This window comes from Lemur catta, chromosome 3 (assembly GCF_020740605.2).
Source record: "Lemur catta isolate mLemCat1 chromosome 3, mLemCat1.pri, whole genome shotgun sequence".
Taxonomy (NCBI): Eukaryota; Metazoa; Chordata; class Mammalia; order Primates; family Lemuridae; genus Lemur; species Lemur catta.
In genome coordinates, this window is record NC_059130.1 from 125,074,117 (window position 1) to 125,092,240 (window position 18,124).

The window sequence follows — 18,124 nt, forward strand, 5'->3', positions numbered from 1 at the left end:
CCAGCCGGGAATTCACTTCTCAGGCCTCATCCTAGGATGGAGGAGACGCCCTGCAGCCCCCACGTGCATCACCGCTGACCCCATGCTGGCCGGAGGGAGGGGGACTGGCTTGCTGGTGGGGGGCAGATGAGCTGCGCAGTTTACAGGAGGGGGAGCATGTGCTCAGGGCCGCCCAGCAGGGCCGGCGGGGCCGTGAGCCCCTTCTGGGCTTTGAGTTGCTGGGAGTCAGAGGAACGTGGGCACCCAGGGGCGGAGAGCGGCACAGCCTGGGTGAAAACAGTCTACAGGTTCCCCCAGGAGCTAAACCTGGAGTTACCTTGGACTTGGCAGGCCCACCCCTGGCGTCGGCCCGAGAGGACTGGAAACAGGGACGCAGACAGACGCTCGTGCACACACGGTCACACGGCGCTCGCTGCGGCCCAGAGCTGTGGCGTCCACCCCTGGGCGAGCGGCTCGGCAGGTGTGGTCTGTCCGCGCGACGGAATATTATTCAGCCATAAAAAGGAGTGAGGCCCTGATCCCTGCCACAGCACGGATACACCTTGAAAACACGCTAAGTGGAAAAGTTAGACATGGCAGGTCACGTGTCACACGATTCCACTCCTATGAAATGGTGGATGGGCAGGTCCACAGGGACAGGCTGAGCTGTGGGGGCCGGGGCCGGGCAGGGGATGGAGCGACTGCTCGGGGCGGATGGGAACGCAACGGACCCGCACAGAGGGGGCTGCGTAGCGCTGAGGGACCCCGCCCGTGCGCGAGGACACAGGCTGAGGCCCAGGAAGGCGGCTGCTCCCGGGTCCTGCTCATTTATTAACGTCTTTCCACACGTGAGCTTTCTGCTCACACGGCCTCTCGGGGATAATTCATTCGCGTCTGCTGAGGTCAGCGCGGTTCCAGGGCACATTGTTCTTGGGGGGATTAGGGGTGCCCAGCCGTCCCCGAGCCACCTCTGCCCGGCTCTCCTGGCGTCCGGCTGTGCCGGGCAGGCCCGCCAGTTCTGTGGAAGTTTACGTCTCTTTAATAAAGATTAAGATGTCAGAGGGCCAGCGTTCCACAAAATCCCACTTTTATTAACTTCTCATTACCAGCTGAAGGGCGAAGCCCGTTTCTGAACCTCCGAGGCAGCGCGCTGGTTATTAAATATGCGTTTATGATGACGGTGCAGGGCGGCTCCGCTGACTCAGCAAACAGCCGCCCGCCACCCTGGCTGGGCAAGACAATAGGGCTTAGTGCAAGGTGGCCACGGCCACGCAGCCCCGCCCGGGCCGGAGGGCACCCCTGGAAGAGTGGGGGCTGGGCCCGGCCGCGCCCTCCTGGGCTTGGCAAGACTCGGGGAGCACTGGGCGATGGTCAGGGCATCATGGAGAACAAGGGTCCCGGCCGTGCCCAGAAGCAGGGCTTGGGGTCTCCTCGGGCACTGATGGCCCGTGCACTGTGTGGCTAGACTGCTCTGTCCAGCTGGGGCTCACCATGATTGCCCCAAACCACTGTCAGCCCCTCTGGCATTCCTGGGACCAACCCCGGGTGGCCCCTGGCACTGCCAGGTCCTCCCCTGGAGCCAGGTCCTGCAGTCCTGCTGGCGGCTGCCGTCCTCTGCCCCTTCTGGCCCTGCTGGCTCCATCCTCCGGACCCCAGGGAGATGCTCCTGCCAAGGCCGTCACGGCGAGGTCCCCAACCAACGTGAGGCTTCTGTCTCATCCTCGCTCACCCTCCACCCAGCCTGAACGGACAACTTCCCTCTCTGCCCGGCGACTCCAGGTGCACTGTGGTTTCTCCCGCTCCCTGCTGGCCACGGCTCCCTCCCGGGCCCGGCAGGCTTTTCTGTTCCCCGGGGCGGGGATGTCAGTTGCCCAGCCCAGGGCTTCCCTGTGCTCATAAATCTGCATCCAACTGCCCGCCTGACACCCTCCTGGGCCCCGGGGACACCTCGACTTAAGGCCTTTGTTTCCACCCACCCCTGGCCCAGGCCCTGCCCCAGGCTTCCCACCCCCCAATGTCCCCACCCTGCCGTCCTCGGCAGGCTGGCAGCTGTCCGGCCCCTCGGGCTCCCCGTCTTCCCTGGACGGACACTCATCCTCCCGAGATGTCCTAAACATGCCTGCTTCTGTCACCTCCCTGCAGCCCACTCCCCTGTCAGCACCCACAACACGCCAGAACCCCGGACCTGGGATGTGCCCGTCCCTCTGCCTGGACGCCCAGCTCTGCCGCCCAGGTCTTGCTCCCTCTCAGCCTCAGGGGCTCCTTCAAGCCCCCCAGAGGCCCCTCGGCACCTCCCCCCCCGGGCCCTGGTCACATAGTCCCCCGTTTTCGGTCCCCGGAGCATGCTTGTTACTTGTAGCTGCTCACAGATTTATCATTTTATATTCGAGGTTTATTTGCCTCTTCCATGTGGAGCCGCTGGGCTCCCGAGCGGGCTCACTGCTCACAGCTGTGGGCTCAGCAAACCGTGGAGGAAGCACTGAGGATAAGTGGAGTCAGGTGGGTCGTGCTCGGCCACTTGGCAGCTTTGTGCCGAGCCTGTCCCTCCCTGAGCCACAGGGCCCCTCCAGAGAAGAGGGTCATGGTGGGACAAGCCGGGATGGAGCCCACTGAACGCAGGGTGCGAAACCCGTGGACAAACGGACGATGAATGAGGCTGCTCTCCGCCCCTCAGCCGCCTCACCGGCAGCCGCTTTCCAACCATCTTGTCCTCCAGGCAGCGAGAGGTTGCTTCCTCCTGGGGTCTCGTGGTGGGAGCCGGGTGAGTCGCCCAGGCCCAGGGGCCGCCCACCCCCAGCCGTGCGGTGACAGCCACATTCCCACCACCAACAGGTGGTCCCGTCTGGAGCAGGCCAGTGACAGCCCCAGCAGGAGAACGGCGTTCCCCACATACTTGGGATGGCCCCAGAATTCCGGTCTAGACCCGATCTTTCTGCACGGGGGCGAGGCCGGAAAGGAAGCTGGGTGGGGGTGGGGAGACCCAGCTTCAGGCAACAGGGCGTCGGAGCTGCGGGGCCCGTTCTCAGGCTGTGCTCTCAGAATGGCCCGGCGTCCCTGGGCCTTCAGGGCAACTGGAAACCAAGTGGAAGGAGCTTCTGGTGTCTGAGACACACTCAGGGCCAGAGGGACGGGACGCAGGTGCAGGGTCCAAGGAGACCCGGGGAATGCACTGACCCGTTGCCCAGGCGGAGGGCACCCGGAGACCTGTTGCCCCTGTCGACACCCACCAGGCAGGTGGGCATCTCCATCTGACAACAGACCCTCTCTCCGTGGCCCCCCCGCGCTGAACCCAGCGGGGCAGGAGCCCACGCCCCAGAGCCGGACCACCCACCCCTCCCAGCAGGTCAGGGCTCAGCTTGGCTGCTGCCATCCCTGGGTCACGTCCCCAGCACACACTGCTGTCATGTGATCGCACTGCTGTGGTCCTCGTCCCTGAATCGCTTTCCCACCGCAGGCACCACGTGCACCAGGACTTGCTCTGCAGGTTCCCTTCAAGCGAGGTCCCTTCCCACGACCCTCGGCAGGGAGCCCGTACCCCAACTTTGTTATCTGCCAAGAGCAGCCCACATACCAGAGTAGAGGGAGACGGGCCCAGGGGAGGCTCCGGCCACCTGCACCTGACACTGGGGACAGCCCTGCCGATCCTTGTTGCCTCTGGTCATGCAGATCCCTTGGGGGCCTCTCGGCCAGGCTGCGGCTCCTGCTGGCGGGGTCTGTTGTTCTGGACTGGCTGTGCCTTCAGACGGCCTCCCGCCAACTCACAGGTGGGGTGCTGTCCCCCAGATTCCCTCAGGAGAAGGCAGCCCTAGTTTTTCAGAGTCTGGGGATCCCACTGGGCAGCAAACACATATTCACTGAGCAAACAGGAGCCTGGTGTCATGTGCTTAAGAGCATGGAGCCAGAGGACCCAGGTTCGAAGCCTCTCACTGCTGTGCGACCCTGGGCCTGTTACTTAACCTCTCTGTGCCTAATTTCCTCACCTGTCGAATGGATGCTGATCTAGGTGTTGGCCCCTTGGCCAGCCTTTTGTAGTAGCACAAGTGCCCAAGGAAGCATCAGCCAATACACAACCAGACCCAGTCTTCAGTCCTTTCCCCCGAAAACACCCTGCACTAGAGGCTTGGATTCAGCTCCAGGGGCAGCAGGGCAGGGGGACTGGAACAGGAAGGAGGATCGGTGGGGGACACAGCACCGTCCCTTCCCCTCCCGCGGCCTCATGGCCCCTGAGCCAGGAGCCAGGCCAGCTGTGGCCGAGCCCGCGGTCACCGAGCACCCTGCCCACAGGGGACGTTTCTGAGTGGTGACGTGGCAGAGGGGGCGTCAGGCTGGTATCGGCTCCCCCAGCCTCGGTCACCCCAAGGGGCAGAGGGGGCGCCGGGGGTCCTGCTCTCAGGACGTCCAGGCAGGTCCTCCTGAGGGCCTGGCCGGGTAGGGTCACGCCTGGTGGGTGGGCACGGCCATGCACACATGTCGCCCACCCGCCCGGGCCTGTGTACCGGGGCGGGGGGGGGCTCCGGCCGCTGCGCAAACAGACCTTCCAAAGGCCTCTGCCTTCCCTCCCGCCTCCGGCTCTCCAACGCGCATTACGGATTGGCCGGCGTCTTGGAAGGGCCGTCTGGCAGTTAAAAGATGTTTCCCTGCATTGTGAGGCTGCATGGAAACCGAGTCGTGTCAGCACTAAGGACAAAGGAACTCAAGTGTTTGAAATGCACAAATATTTTGACCTGACTACATCATTTTTCAAAGGAAAAAAGTAATTCACGGCTCCCAATCTACTTGCTATCTTGCAGGAAGTCCTGTATTTCTCACTAACTCCCCAAGGCCTGAGTCCCTGTGTGAGAGGTTGCCCCAGAGGGCCGGGCTGGGAGGGACCTTTATGAGCTTTCTTTCCGCCTCTTCCTGTTGTTTTTTTCTTTTTAATACCTCGTGTTTGTGAAGTGCTCTCTCCAGCGCTGCTCCGTGCCTTGTCCTCCCCCGCCCAGGACTCGAGCGGGTACAGAGTGTCTGCCCGAGTCGCCAGGTTGGAAACCAAGGCCGTGGGCGGTGCAGGCTGCTCCAGGGCTCGCGGTGGATGGCGGGCGGAGCCAGCACTGGAGCCCTGCGGTCTTCCCGTCCTCTACGGACATCCTCTGCCCGGCTCTTGGTTCTCCCGCGTAATGACTGTGTCTGGAAGGGACTTCGAGGATTCATCACCATCCTCATCATCGTCACTATCATCATCATCATCATCACCACTGTCATTATTATCACCATCATCATCACCATCACCACCATCATAGCCATTATCATTTTGCCTTGATCATCAACATCTTCATGACTATCACCACATCTTCATCTTCACCATCACCCTCACCCTCACAGAAACCTGGTCTCACTCTGAGCCCCAGGCACATGCCAGGAGCTTCATGAATAGCAGCTCGAGTAATCGCAACCACAGCTTTGCGGGAGGAGTTGTTATCATTTCCATTTTACAGATGAGGAAATCAAGGTACCAAGAGCACAAAGTCGTTCTCCGACAGAGCTTCTGCCTTCCACGCAGGTCTCTGCCCCGCCAACCCTCGCGAGCCCACGGAAAGTGCGTGGACAGGCCCTGACGGGGTCCTGCGGCAGCTTGGAGGAGGCTTAGCAGAGGCGACTGTGGGGTCAGAGCCGAGCAAACGCCCAGACGCCTCTGGGGTCTCCTCCCCAGAGCCCCAGGGTCAAGGCCACTCGGGAAGGCCCCCCAGGGGGCAGGGCAGGGGCCCCTGCTCAGACTCACACAGCAAAGCTGCTTTGTCCAGCTTCCCCTTGAGAGTAAGGATTCAGCAGGGTCTGGGGAGGGGACAGCGCTGGGGGACACGGGGCTTCCGTGGAACTGTGCGGGGATCCCGGGGAGGCCCGAAGGATGAGTGATGTTGGGAAACCAGGGAGGCCAGCGTGGGAGGCCTTTGAGGAATGTCATGGGACACTTTGGGGCCAAAAGTTATTATTAGAGAAAACACCTGGGTGTTTACCAAGGAACCCTGGGTGAGGGGCACGTGAGCCACCTCTGCTGGGTGACCAGCGAGGCAGGACCAGCCTCAACACGGCAGCCAGGGCGGGCAGGCGCAGGGTGGCGGGTGCGGGGCGGCCGGGTGCGGGGCGGGCAGCTCCTGCAGGGCCCTCTCTGGGGGCAGCTTCTGTCCCGACACCTCAGAAACCTGAACAGCCCAGCGGGTGGGCGGCTGCAGGAGTTCTGCCAGACGTTCGCTTGGCCCCTCTTGGCACAGCCTGTTTAAGACTCAGTCTGAGTTTAGGAGCTTTTGGGGGGGGGCATGTTTGCCGCTCACAGCCTGCATGGCCTCAGGTGAGTGACTTCACCTGTCTGAACTGCAGTTTTCTCGTGGATGCATGAGGGGAAGGACGGCCTAGCCACTGTCCCCCCACAGGGGTGCTGTGAGGCCCCTGGCGCTCAGCAGATGGGCCCTAAGACCACCACCCGAGTGAGCGTGCAGGTGTGGCCTCTGCCGCCCAGGTCCAGCCCTAGCAGGGCCTGACTTAGCAAAGGGAAAGGCACAGCCACGCCCAGGCACGGTCCCTGTCACAACCCGGTGACGTCTCCTCCCTGCGCCCCCAGCTTCTGCACCTGCCTTGACCCTCCTCGCCGTGAGCCAGGAGGGACCCAGGCCCCCTCGGGCCGTTCCACCTGCTGAAGAGTGGCACAGGGGCAGACACAGGCAAAGATGCCCCCCAGCCTCCCCCACCCGGGGGGCGGCCAACCCAGACTTCCCTGAGGTCTAATTTGATGTTTTTCTCCACCTTGCTGTTCCCTTGACTCCTGCCTCTGCACTTCTCGTCCAAAACAGAAATACAAAGGGAGGAAATCTATTCAAAATTCCTCCTCCTCATTTTATTTTTACAGCTCTCTGGGGTGCCCATGCTTCAGATTCTCTTCCGATAATTATCTGCCCTTTCAGGGCCTCGGTAACCCAGAGCCCTGGTCTGGAGCGAGAGGAAAGCTGGCCCGGCCACGGCCCGGAGGGCGTCCCGGTACACACAGAACACTCGCCCCTTCCCCTTCTCGCCCCGCGTGAGTCTGCAAAAGTGGATTTTTTTGTCTCTGAATCTCTCTCCGTACTCTCAGCTGATCCGTGATGAACAACACACCAGACCCTTTATGTGATAATTTGCCATCCCGGGCAACAAAACATTCTGGGGCTAATACTCTGAGTCTTGGCCATTGCTCAGAAATAACAGAGGCAAGGTTCCAACATAAAATAATAAGTCTTGCTTTTTATTACTTAATTTATCAACACTCTACTGGAGAAACATCTTGTTAACTGGGTGAGAAGGAACCGTTCCCCAGTACGGCCCTGGCTGATGGAAGGGGTGTCAGGCGGAGAAATGAGTCCTGTTAGCATACAGAGAGCCCACCGCCGGAAGAGTATTATTCAAAGAAGGAAATATTATTAAATAAGAAAATGGTGCACTCACACCGAATCTGCTGAATTAAGGATCCCACTCCTTCTGGCCAAAATCAATCTGGTACCTTCCCATTGTCCCCCTGTATATACAGAGGAAAAGGAGGAATTTCCCAGAAAAAGTGACTCCTTCATATTCCCAAAGTGCGGAGACATAGCCGAGACCACCTTGGCAGGACGGGGCATTTCTGCCTACAATGAAGGGTGCAAATGTCTCTCAGAAGCCCCCCAATGGGGAGTGTCTGATTGGGAACGTTCCAGCCAGAGGGACCGAGGGACCTGGGGACACACGGAACAGAGGCCACCCAGGCCCCTCGAGTGGGGACTGAGGTCTCCGAAGAATCCAAACTCCAGAAGGGCAGACACTGGGCTCCAGCCTCCAGCACCCAGGACAGCTCCTCCCCACAGTAGGTGCTTAGTGAATACAGCCGCGCTCACGGGGGCACTGGTGGCAGGATGCACCCCTCCGGGACACCGAAATCCTGGGACGCTCAAGTCCCTTCTACAAAGTGGTGCGGGTCAGCCCTCCATACCCACAGGTCACTCTGCAGCGAGTGCGTCTGAACACCATTAAGTGGAGAAGAGGGTTTCAGACGCCCGCCGCAAGTCCCCAGAGCTGCTGCGTCGGGCGCCTGGACGGGAAGAGGAAGGAAGGACGCTTCGAGAATGCAGAGCTGGCACCGACGCAAGGAACCCCCGGCGAGTCAGCCAGGAAAGCGAGGCTGTGCCGAATAGCAAACACCCCCCACGCTCAGTGGCTCAGCAAAATTACGAGACTTTACTTCCCCTGCAAACCCGGCGTGACTCGGCGGGGTGGCCCTGCTTGTGGTGACAGCTTTCTGGTGGCAGTGCTGGAGGGCAGAGGACACCGGAGGGGTCGCACTGGCAAGGGCTGCTCAGCCGGAGCGGGACAGCCAGCGTCCTCGTCCCCACTGGCCAGAGGGCGTCGGCCAGCCCGGGTGGGCAGACAGCCCCGTCCTCTTGCTCCTGGGCAGTGCCAGGTCAGCCGAGCCAGTGGCACCTGCCCACGTGACGGCAAGGCCAGCGAGCCCGGGACACGGGGACCCAGCGGACCCAGGTGCCGTCCGGCCTCGGCCGCCTTCACTGCCCGCGGGGCATTTCTGTGGCGGGTGTGGCCCCGAGCACTTCACACGGGCTGAGGTACTCCCAAGTGAAACACCCCCAGAGATACGAACTTAAAAAAAAAAATCCACTATGTCACCAAGAGGTGACACAATTTTTTATATGTCCTTCCAGTCTTTTCCCGTATGTTCTTGTATGTGTGTGTCTTTCATAAGATGGGTGTGTATGACATGCCACTTTTTGAAAACTCTGTCATTTTTTAAATGAACACACTTAATTTTTTTGAGCAATTTTAGGTTTATAGGAAAGTGGGCGGAAAGTACAGTCCCGTGGGCCTGTCCTCTCCCTCCCCACCCCGCCTCCCCTGTGGCTGACACCCTGTGCTGGTGTGACACATCGTTGACACATTGTTGCAGTGAACGAACCAGCACTGACACCACTGACACGTCACTACTAACTGGAGCCCACAGCTTACGTGAGGGTCCACGCTGACTTGTACGTTCCACAGGTTTGGACACGTGTGTGATGTGTGTCTGTCACTGGAGCAGCACACACAGGAGTTTCGCTGTCCCTCCCTCCCCCACCCCCGCCCGTCACCACTGTACTGTTCTGTGGCTTTTCCTTTCCCAGAGTGTGATGCAGATGGACGCAGAGCGTGTGGCCTTCCGGGTCGTCTTCTCTCACTTGACGTGCACGTGAGGCTCGTCACAGTCCCCGTGGCGCGACGGCGAGGCCGTCCTGGGATCTGGATTATCTGAACCCTCCTGGTAGGCGCCTGGGACGCCTACCATGGACCTGGCACCTCTGGGGACAGGCTGGCTTTTCCCTGGGAGCTCCGGGCCCAAGATCAGGCCTCTCCCAGGACGAGGAGGCCACTCTCAGGGGTGGGCACACCCACGGGGTCCACTGGAGCTGGCGGGGCAGGCTGGGGGCTGCGTGTTTACTGTATCCTGGGAGGGACCACCCAGACTCTAGCCTGTGATCTGGGAACTGGCCACGGCTCAGCTCAGTGCCACCTCCTCAGGAAGCTGTCACAGCAGACTATGCCATCATCCCTAACTGTTACTGTCCCCACATCCACGCCTGCTGCCACATGACTGTGTCCCTCCCACAAAAGGCAGAACTCATTTCCACCCACATACTGGTGGAATGGCCGTGGGACGGGTTTTGGGCAGAAGGGACGACGTGCTCCGTCTGCCCCGAGGCCTCACGGGGATTATGCGTGTCTGCAGTCCCCTGCTGCTGCCACCGCTGACAGCCTGCAGGTCTGAGGGTGGCCGGTTTCCGGGGCAACTGGACCCACCTGTCAGCGTGGAGCCGAGCGCAGCTGGTGGCCCCCGTCATCACTTGGACGTGAGCAAGTGAGAAGCAGCGAGTGTCGTTTCAGGTCACTGAGCTGGGATGCTTGTTACCCAGCACGGTCGTGGCGATCGCTAGCCGATACGCATGCTTGCCATGACTCTGGCTCAACCCAGTCCTGCTTTTCTCTGAACTCAGCTGCACCCGTAGTTTACAGCCGCTCTGCACTTGGTCCCTGAAGTGCCCGGGTAGCCTGGCTTCACGTCTGGAGAGCACTCCTGGGACAGTGTGTGTGACACTGCACTAGCACTCCTGGGACAGTATGTGTGACAACCGCACTCGAGAGCACGTGCTTGGGAGTCTCGCAGGCCAGCGTTTGAAGACTCTTCTGCATTTGATAGTGTTGCCTGGGGCACGTGACTCGAGCTCTCTCTGCCTTACTTTCCCGTGTGGTAAAACACGGATAACATCACCTATGGGGGAGAGCGTGGCGGCCGGCAAGTGTCCTGTGCGTGACAACAGCAGTAAGTGGGAGGCAGCGCCTGGCACACAGGGGTCGTGCTCTGTAGGGCACAGCCGCCTGGGGTCGGGGAGGTGGATTCCACACACCTGCACTTCCCTGCTTTCCCTTCACGCGCCTCGTCCCGGCCCCTGCATCTCAGCACCAGGCTGTGACAGTCAGTCTGACAACAACACGTGCCTGGAGGCTGCCGCAGTGGCCAGGGAGAGGCGGGAGGCTTGGTGCTCGCGGGCCCCCACCTGGGACCCCCCACGTGGGACCCCCACATACACACACCTGTGGTGCCTGCACCTGACACACGGAAGCCTGGATGCTGGTGGCTCTGCGAGCTCACCCGGGGCCTGGCTGCCCCCACCCCCCTGCCCAGCCCGGTGCAGGTGGTCTCGCTAACAGCAGGTGGCTTCTTAGGTAGGGTGGGGACACAGCCTTCCAGGAGGGGCCCTGCCTCCCAGAAACCCACCAGATTTCCACCAGACAGGCCTCAGAGACCCCCAGTGCAGCCCCTGCTGGTAGGCGAGGCCCTCAGTCCACACGGAGGTTTCCTCAGGCCCTAGAACAGGCCTGAGCCCCGAGGGGCCACGGAAGGTCGTGTATCCATTCTAGGGACCCGAGGCCCCACCCCGCGCCTCGCCTGGAAACTGCTGTGACACAGTCTCGGGCTCCAGGGAGGAGCAGCTGCACAGCTCCAGCCCCCACGTGCCCTCATGGGGTGACACCATCTGGGGACACAGGCCCTTAGAGCCTGTCCCCAGAGGCCCGCAAGGCTTAGCACGAGGGAGAGTGCTAAACTCTCTCTACCAGGGCTCGAGAGGAGGGGCGCAGCACGACGTCACTGAGAGCAAGGGACCAGGCCACGGGGAGGGCCCCAGGGGACCCTAGCGCCCACGCGTCTTTTACCCCGGAGAGGGATCCGGCCACACTGACAGCTTGTTTGCATAAACCCAGAATTCGACCTTACATCCAAAATGATTATAATCTTAATACCTAGAGTCGGGCAGGTGGGGGGGCGGGAGCCCCCGTTTTCCCTGTGGGAGCCTCAGTCGTGTGGAAGGAGAGAAAACCGCCCAACCTATCACCGCCGGACTCTGCTCGGTGTGTGTTTGTGCGTTGGGAGCAGAAGAGGCTGAGCGGGCCTGGGAGCTGATCTATTTTTCTCTCCTAATAGCGCGGCACAATTTAATTAACTCAATATTGCACCCACCTGAAGATTACGGACGGAGTTTATTGACACCACCATCTGGCTCCCATAAAGCTGGTAATGCGGCCAATAAATCCTGCTTCAGAACTGGGTGCCCGTGAGAGGATCTGGGGTGCAGCGGCCTTGCCTAGCGCCCGCCTGCAGGGGCCGCCTGGGACGCCCCGGGACGCCAGCCTGGTTGTGAGGAAAGGGCGGCGGGTCCGGGGGCGGGCACCGGTGAACTCTGACCTGCCGCAGGTGCCGTGACGTCACTTAGGAGACAGGTGTTCGCTAGGGGACCTTACACCCTAAGCCTTGGGCCGGCCGCTGGGTTCTAACAGCCACGGCTAACCGGGACCTAACCGGTCCCCTGGTCCCCACGCCTGGCACACAGCAGCCCCCAACGTGGGCTCCGCAGGCCCTGGGAGCCCAGAGCTGGCCCACGGCCACCTGCCCACCCCGCTGTCTCCCGAGTGACGCCGGCCCTGGAGACTGTGCTCATCTCGGGTTTGCGGAGGAGGAGACCAGAGGCAGAGGTGGCAGTGCGAGGTGAAGGGTCGAGCCACCCCGGCACAGCCAGTGCAAAGGGCAGGGCGGGCTGTGAACACGGGGGGCTCCGGCCCAGCCTCCCGAGGTCTCCGGGGGAAGGAGCGGCCCCCTTTGTTTGCCTTCCAGGTTACGGCATATTTGCAAGTTCCTAGTCTGTCCTGCAATTTGTGATGTTTTGTCTGCTGCTGAGATTTAAGTTTCAGCAGGAAGCGTCAGCAGGGTGGGGCTGGTTCCAGACGCCAGAGGAGGGTCCCTAGAGCTCCTGCTCTCGTGCCCGGACAGGGACCCTCAGGGAGCCGGGCAAGCCCCCCGCTCTGCCTGCCGGCTCCTTCCCTGTCCCTCTCCACCTCCCTGCTCCAGGGCCTCGCCTCAGCTGTGCTCCGGAGAGTCTCTCAGGTGTTTCCCAGGATGCTTCAAGGTGAGAACGAAACCTGGGCTTGTCTATTTCTCACTTTCAAAAAAATAAAGGAAAAAATTAAATTCTCATTTCCCCCCACTCAGCTCTGGGGCTTGGGCTGCATCCGTCTGAACAATGCCCCCTGCCCGGCCTGCCCCGAGCCCCTGCACCCCAGGCCCGAGGGGGGCGGGACAGCACAGAGGAGGCTCCGCAGACGCGCAGCCTGGGAATGACACACCACCGAGGCAGGTAATAAATTACTGTGCAGGAAATTAATTAGCTGCACCTCTCCCAGCCTAATCTGCTGGTTTAAGCTGATTTAAGCATCCCGAGGTGGAGGTGGGGGTGGGGTAGGTGGAATCAACCCATTTAGAAGGGGCAGGCAAGGGGGTCACATTTATAAAGTCGTCACCCAGCCTGGGGCTGCCGTACCTCACCTCAGGCCATGCTAACGGGCCATTAATCATGCTTATCAGCCCTGAGGGCCACCGTGGGACTGCCCCGCCCCAGGGGGCAAGTTCAGGTGCTGGTAGGTGGCAGAGGTCAGAGTCCACCCAGGCCCCAGCTTCTGGCTGGGCCCCTCCCTTGGCCTAGTTTCTGCCCTGGGAACCGGAGCCTCTGAGCCGCCTTCCAGACAAGCCTCCCCCGTGTGACGACGGGGTCCTCCCGGAAGGGGGAGGGGAGGGGAAGGAGCCGACACCCGGGGGTCCCCGAGGGCAGCTGAGGTCCCCAGGGCCACCAGCCCGCGCCGTCTCAGGAAGGGGACGGCGGAGGGGTGCTTCCCGACTTTCCGCTGCGTGGTACACCTCTCCGCTTTGCAGCCTTTGATGCAGCAAAATCAAGGATGCAAACTTCTTAGGAGTACTTAGTTTCCATGGCAACCGGAGCTGACCTCAACATTCTTGTTCTCAAGAGGGGACTGACTTTACTCTATGTTCATTCACTGAATTAATGGACTCCCGGTTCTTTTATCAGCAGCCCCGGGACAATGGGAAGGGAGCCGTGTCGTCAGAGGGCTTTTCAGCCGCTGTCCAGCCTTTTGTGCGCGGCTTACTGCGACGGGGCGAGCCTATTCAGGCCGAGATTATCAAAATCAACTCGGGGCTGTCTCGGGGGCAGCTAAACACACTTTGATTTCATAAAGACATAACTGATCCCACATGCAAATTAATAATTTTGATTGCTGGGTTCTTAGGGTTAGGGGCTTTCGTGTGTGTTTTTTTTTTTCCCCTCGGTGCTAAAGTGCATTTGTCGGCAAACAGCAGTTTCGTCAGAGCACTGTGCGGGGCTCTCGGTGCGGCTGCTGGCGGCAACGGGAAAGGCGTCTCTGAAACTCACCTCGCCGGCACAGACCTCGCGGAACCAAGGATAGGCGAGTCCAGGGCGGCCACAGGAACCTTCCGGTCCCAGCGAGGCCGCGCTGAGCGAAGCCCTGCAGCCGCTTGGAAAATGCTTCTGCTTCCTCCGGGAGGAACACGGCACACGCTAAACCGTGCTCCACCCTGAACACAAACCCCCGCTGCCTGGTGCTGTGCTGCACTGAAATAGGCCGTGTGGCCAGGAATTCTGTGAATTTGTCTCCCTCAAATGGTCCCAAGTCACAGCCTGGTCACGGCGAGTGTGTTTGGACCTCGGGTGTGTGGCCTCCTCCAGCAATCGCTGCACAAAAGGCGCTGAGCGGCTGCCGAGCTGTCTCTGCTCCCACCTCCCCCGAGCACGCTGGGCACTGGGGCTCGGTCAGGCCCCACAGTCATCCCTCCTTAGCCCCCAGGTCCCCACGGAGGGACCCAGGGGACCTCGGGGCGGCCCATCGCCAGAGGCCTGTCGCCCAGGCCAGGCTACAGGAAACGTCCCCACAACAGCCCAGCGGGACGGGCCGTGGTCCTAACATCCAAATAATCATTTCACAAATTATCATAATTATCCATCAATCACCCCGTTTGGACAGTGAGAGGCTGGGCTATCAGATGACTTTTATGACCTGTAGCTTTTTGTACGTAATAATAACGGGGAGAGATTTATGGACCTATCAGCGGCCCCTCTTCCAGCGGCATGAGTTTATTAGCTCTATTTATTTTTGACTCTCCGCTAAGCTCTGCCCTCCCGCCCTCGCCCTGGGGGCTGGCCGGGTGGCCCCGTTTTTCCAAGCTCCCGAAGCGGCTGCAGTGGCAGGTGCCCGTCCTGGCCCTGCGGATGCGAGTTCCCGACTTACGTATTTAGGCGGAGGGGAGGGAAACGGAGAAGAGAGAAGGAAGGAGAGAAAGGCCACTTCCTTTTGTTTGTGTTTTCTCCCAGTTGTTCTGCACTAACGTCGTCCTTCCCCGGGGAACAAGATAAGGCGGACAAAGGGGAGGCCGTCGGCCTGTGTTCCCCTTTTCATAGCACCGGAGAGATTGAATCAGAATTCTTTCAGCCGATACCATCTCCTGGGTGGACTACACTCTTGTTAACGGATAAATTCGAGCCCACCGGAAAGTCAAAGAATAAATTTAAGCCTTTTGCCAAATGTCTATCCTATTGGATTTTGATAAGACAGCCATTGAGCCTTAATAATGTCCCCATCCATTTCCAGCGAGCCCTTAACACGGCTCTTTATCTGTCCCCAAAGCCTCTTCACCCGGCCTTTTTATTACCGGCTCCGGCGGGCTCTCCAGGGAGCCGCGCGCCCGGTGATGGATGGACGGCCTCTAGATTATCTCCCGCAGCCCCGGGCTCTCCCTCTAAGTAAACAGAGACCAAACAGTGTCGGGGGAGCCGTCCCAGAGGTCCCCGCACCGCCACGCAGCTGACCCGCAGCCAAAGTGACTTTTAGGGAAGCACCGTGACAGGCGCAGGGTGCGGACGGGGCTGGGTGTGGGGACGGCGAGGGCCCCGGGACAGGGCGAGCACAGCCCCAGTGTGGGCACCTGGGGCTGGGATGAAGGGGCTGCGGGGGCACAGGTGGGGGCGGGATGTGGGGCTGGAACACAGGGGCTGGGGAGGGAGAGGGTGGGTCCTCTGAGCCCAAGGGGGCCCTGCCCCCAAGCCAGTCTCAGCTCACAGGCCCGGGCCCCACCCCGTGCTGCCTGCTCCTCTGTGGTCCTGGGTTCGAATCCAGCAGCACCAGACTGCCCCGGCCTGGGCTGTGAATTCTGAATAGAGTTCTGCAGCCTGCAGAAACCTGCCCCCGGGATACTTAGAGCTCATTACCGGGATGTCCCCACAGAATAGCACCTTCTGTGCATCTCACTCGTCCAGCCGTTGAGTGGATTAACTTGGTTACATTTCAAGGAAGCCAATAAAGAACAGGAAGTGGAATCCTCCTAAAGATGGACACACTGAAGCTCAGAGATGTCATCAACACACCCTAGGTCACACAGCACCCCCAATGCTCCCAAGTGGGCCTTCCGGTGACCCAAAGTGCAAAAGCGACAAACCAGAGCTCTCACCCTGTTACCAAGGATCAAACTGAATTAATCCCGAAAATAGCTCCCTGGTGTCCGCAAAGTTGCACTAATCGTAAACAAATCACACACACACAGCTCCAGCTAACACATCTGCTCGTGAGGCAGCACCTTCTATCTGGATGAAGCTTGGCCAGGGCTGTCTGTCCCGGTCTCCTGCCCCCACACAGACCCTTTGCCTTTGGGCCCCAGCACGTGTCTCTCAGCACCGGCCCCTGCTCCTCCCCCAGAGTGTCTGGGACTGTGACTGGCGGGTCCAGATGGAAGCACCAGGCCTAGGTTTTTATCACCCTCCAGTGTGACCTTGGACCACACCTGAATCCCCCAGTGCTGGAATGTTTGTATTCAGTGGAGGCTGGAAAATAGTGGGGTTCAATCCAACGGCCTCAGAGTGCGGTGTGGCAGCTTCCCTGTCTGGTGAGAGGTGTGCCCGGGGACAGCGAGGACGCCCCAGGCAGCCCCCGCCCACCCAGGCTGGGAGTCAGGACGCCCGTTCAGAGGGGGCCTGGCCCTGGATCTGATGCTCCAGCCGCTGTGGGCTGAGGTCTGCCTGCTCTGCTTCGACTCAGGGCCGCATCCGGCCACAGACCCTCCTGCCCGGCCCGGCTCCTCCGACAGGCCTTACGGGGGCCTGGGTGGGAAGGGACGCCCCGGCCACACGGGACAGAGCGGGTCCCTGGGCAGAGGGCACCTCACATCCACTCCTGAGCAGACTCAGGAAGCACCTTGGGCCAGGCCAGACGAGAGCTGGTGGGCTCGTTTATGGAACAAAGCGGCAAAGCGCAGAGAGCGCCGCTCGCTCCCTGTCCTACTCACCTCCTCCCGGTGCAAAAGCATCCAGCACTTGCCTCTTCACGGCCCTCTGAATTTAGACTTGACCTTTTGACCCTCTGCCTTGACCCTGGTATCCAGCCTGGACAAGCCATCCCAGCATAAATTTGTCACCTTCTAACCTCCCGCCAGGCCACCTCTGGGCTGCCTTCAGGAGGGACGCTGCCAAGGAGGAATCTTGCCAAACGCCACACGGCCCAGCCACGCAATCATGGTGGGAAAAGCAAAGATTTCCTGCTCGCTCTGGACGGTCAGAGAGTGGAGCTCAGGGCAGGCCACTTTTTGGGAGCCGAAAATACTGCACTTCTCTGAAACACAGCAAAGCTGCTCAATGTCTCCTACTCCCCTCCGTCCTTTAAGAAAACAAGAAATCATCTAAGGAGGCAGAAAGGAGAAAGAGGGAAGGAACCTCATGGAATGCGGGTCATGTGCCACCAGGTGCTCTAAGAAAGGACTCGAGCGCCCCCGGGCAGTGGGGACTGAGGACTGACACCCGCTCCCAGACGTCCTTCCGGAGGTCACTGCAGGGGCAGAAGATGCTCCCAGGGCAGTATTATCTCCCAAATCAGTGTCTCTGGGGTGGAACCCCGAGAGAAGGGGCAGGTCCCCATCCCCTCTGGGCAGCGCTGCCCGGACGCCCCGGCTCAGGCCTTGGAGGTTTCGTGGAACTAGCAGGATTCTTCCTGTCCACCCTGGGCCTGCTGGATGCGGGTGCGGCCCCCATACCGTGTGCAGGCTTTCCTGACCGCGAGGCTCGGGCACCCCGAGCACACGCTCTGTGGCGCAGAATCCAGACATGGTTTTGACGCAGCGAGACCAGCAGTACCTGGTCGGAGCCAGCCTGCTCCGTGCAGCGTGACCCTCTCCACGCTGTCTTGCCCGGAAGCAAAGATGCCAAGAAAGAGGACGTTACTTCACTCCCACTGGAAAACCCACAGGACGCGAGCAGCCACCACGTGTGCGTGCACGTGTGTGCATGTGGTCGTGTGTGTTTGTGTGTGCTCATGTGTGTTTGTGTGTGCATGCACAGGTAACACACGCTCAGCGGGAGCTGAGCTCTACCTGGTGAATGGGTTCGAGGGTTTGGAGATGGTTCTGGATCCACCCCTCCGGCCGGCTGTCTAGACTGCAGCCCGCACACCCGGAATGTGTGTGGCTCTGAGCCTGTGCTTTCCACGGGGGCCGCGTGTGCTTCTCTGCGCACAGTTCCCTCTCCGGATCTTTCAGAGCTGACATTTGTCCACCAGCCATTGCCCACCACCAGGCGGCACAGTGGGGGACGAGGCCCACGCGGACGCTTTGTCTTCCCCCAGGGCTTTGCTTATTTTGAGTGAGGCCCGAGCCCTCCTTGCAGGCTACAAGGACAGCAAAGGCTTTGGGATCTGCAGCCAATTTCCCCCCATATTC

The 18,124-nt window shown here is 60.5% G+C and overlaps 1 protein-coding gene across 1 annotated transcript in view; it reads right to left on the bottom strand.

Moving 5' to 3' along the window:
* Positions 1–18,124, bottom strand: part of PRDM16 (PR/SET domain 16) — a 309,045-nt gene that overhangs the window by 141,195 nt on the left and 149,726 nt on the right. The window lies entirely within an intron of this gene.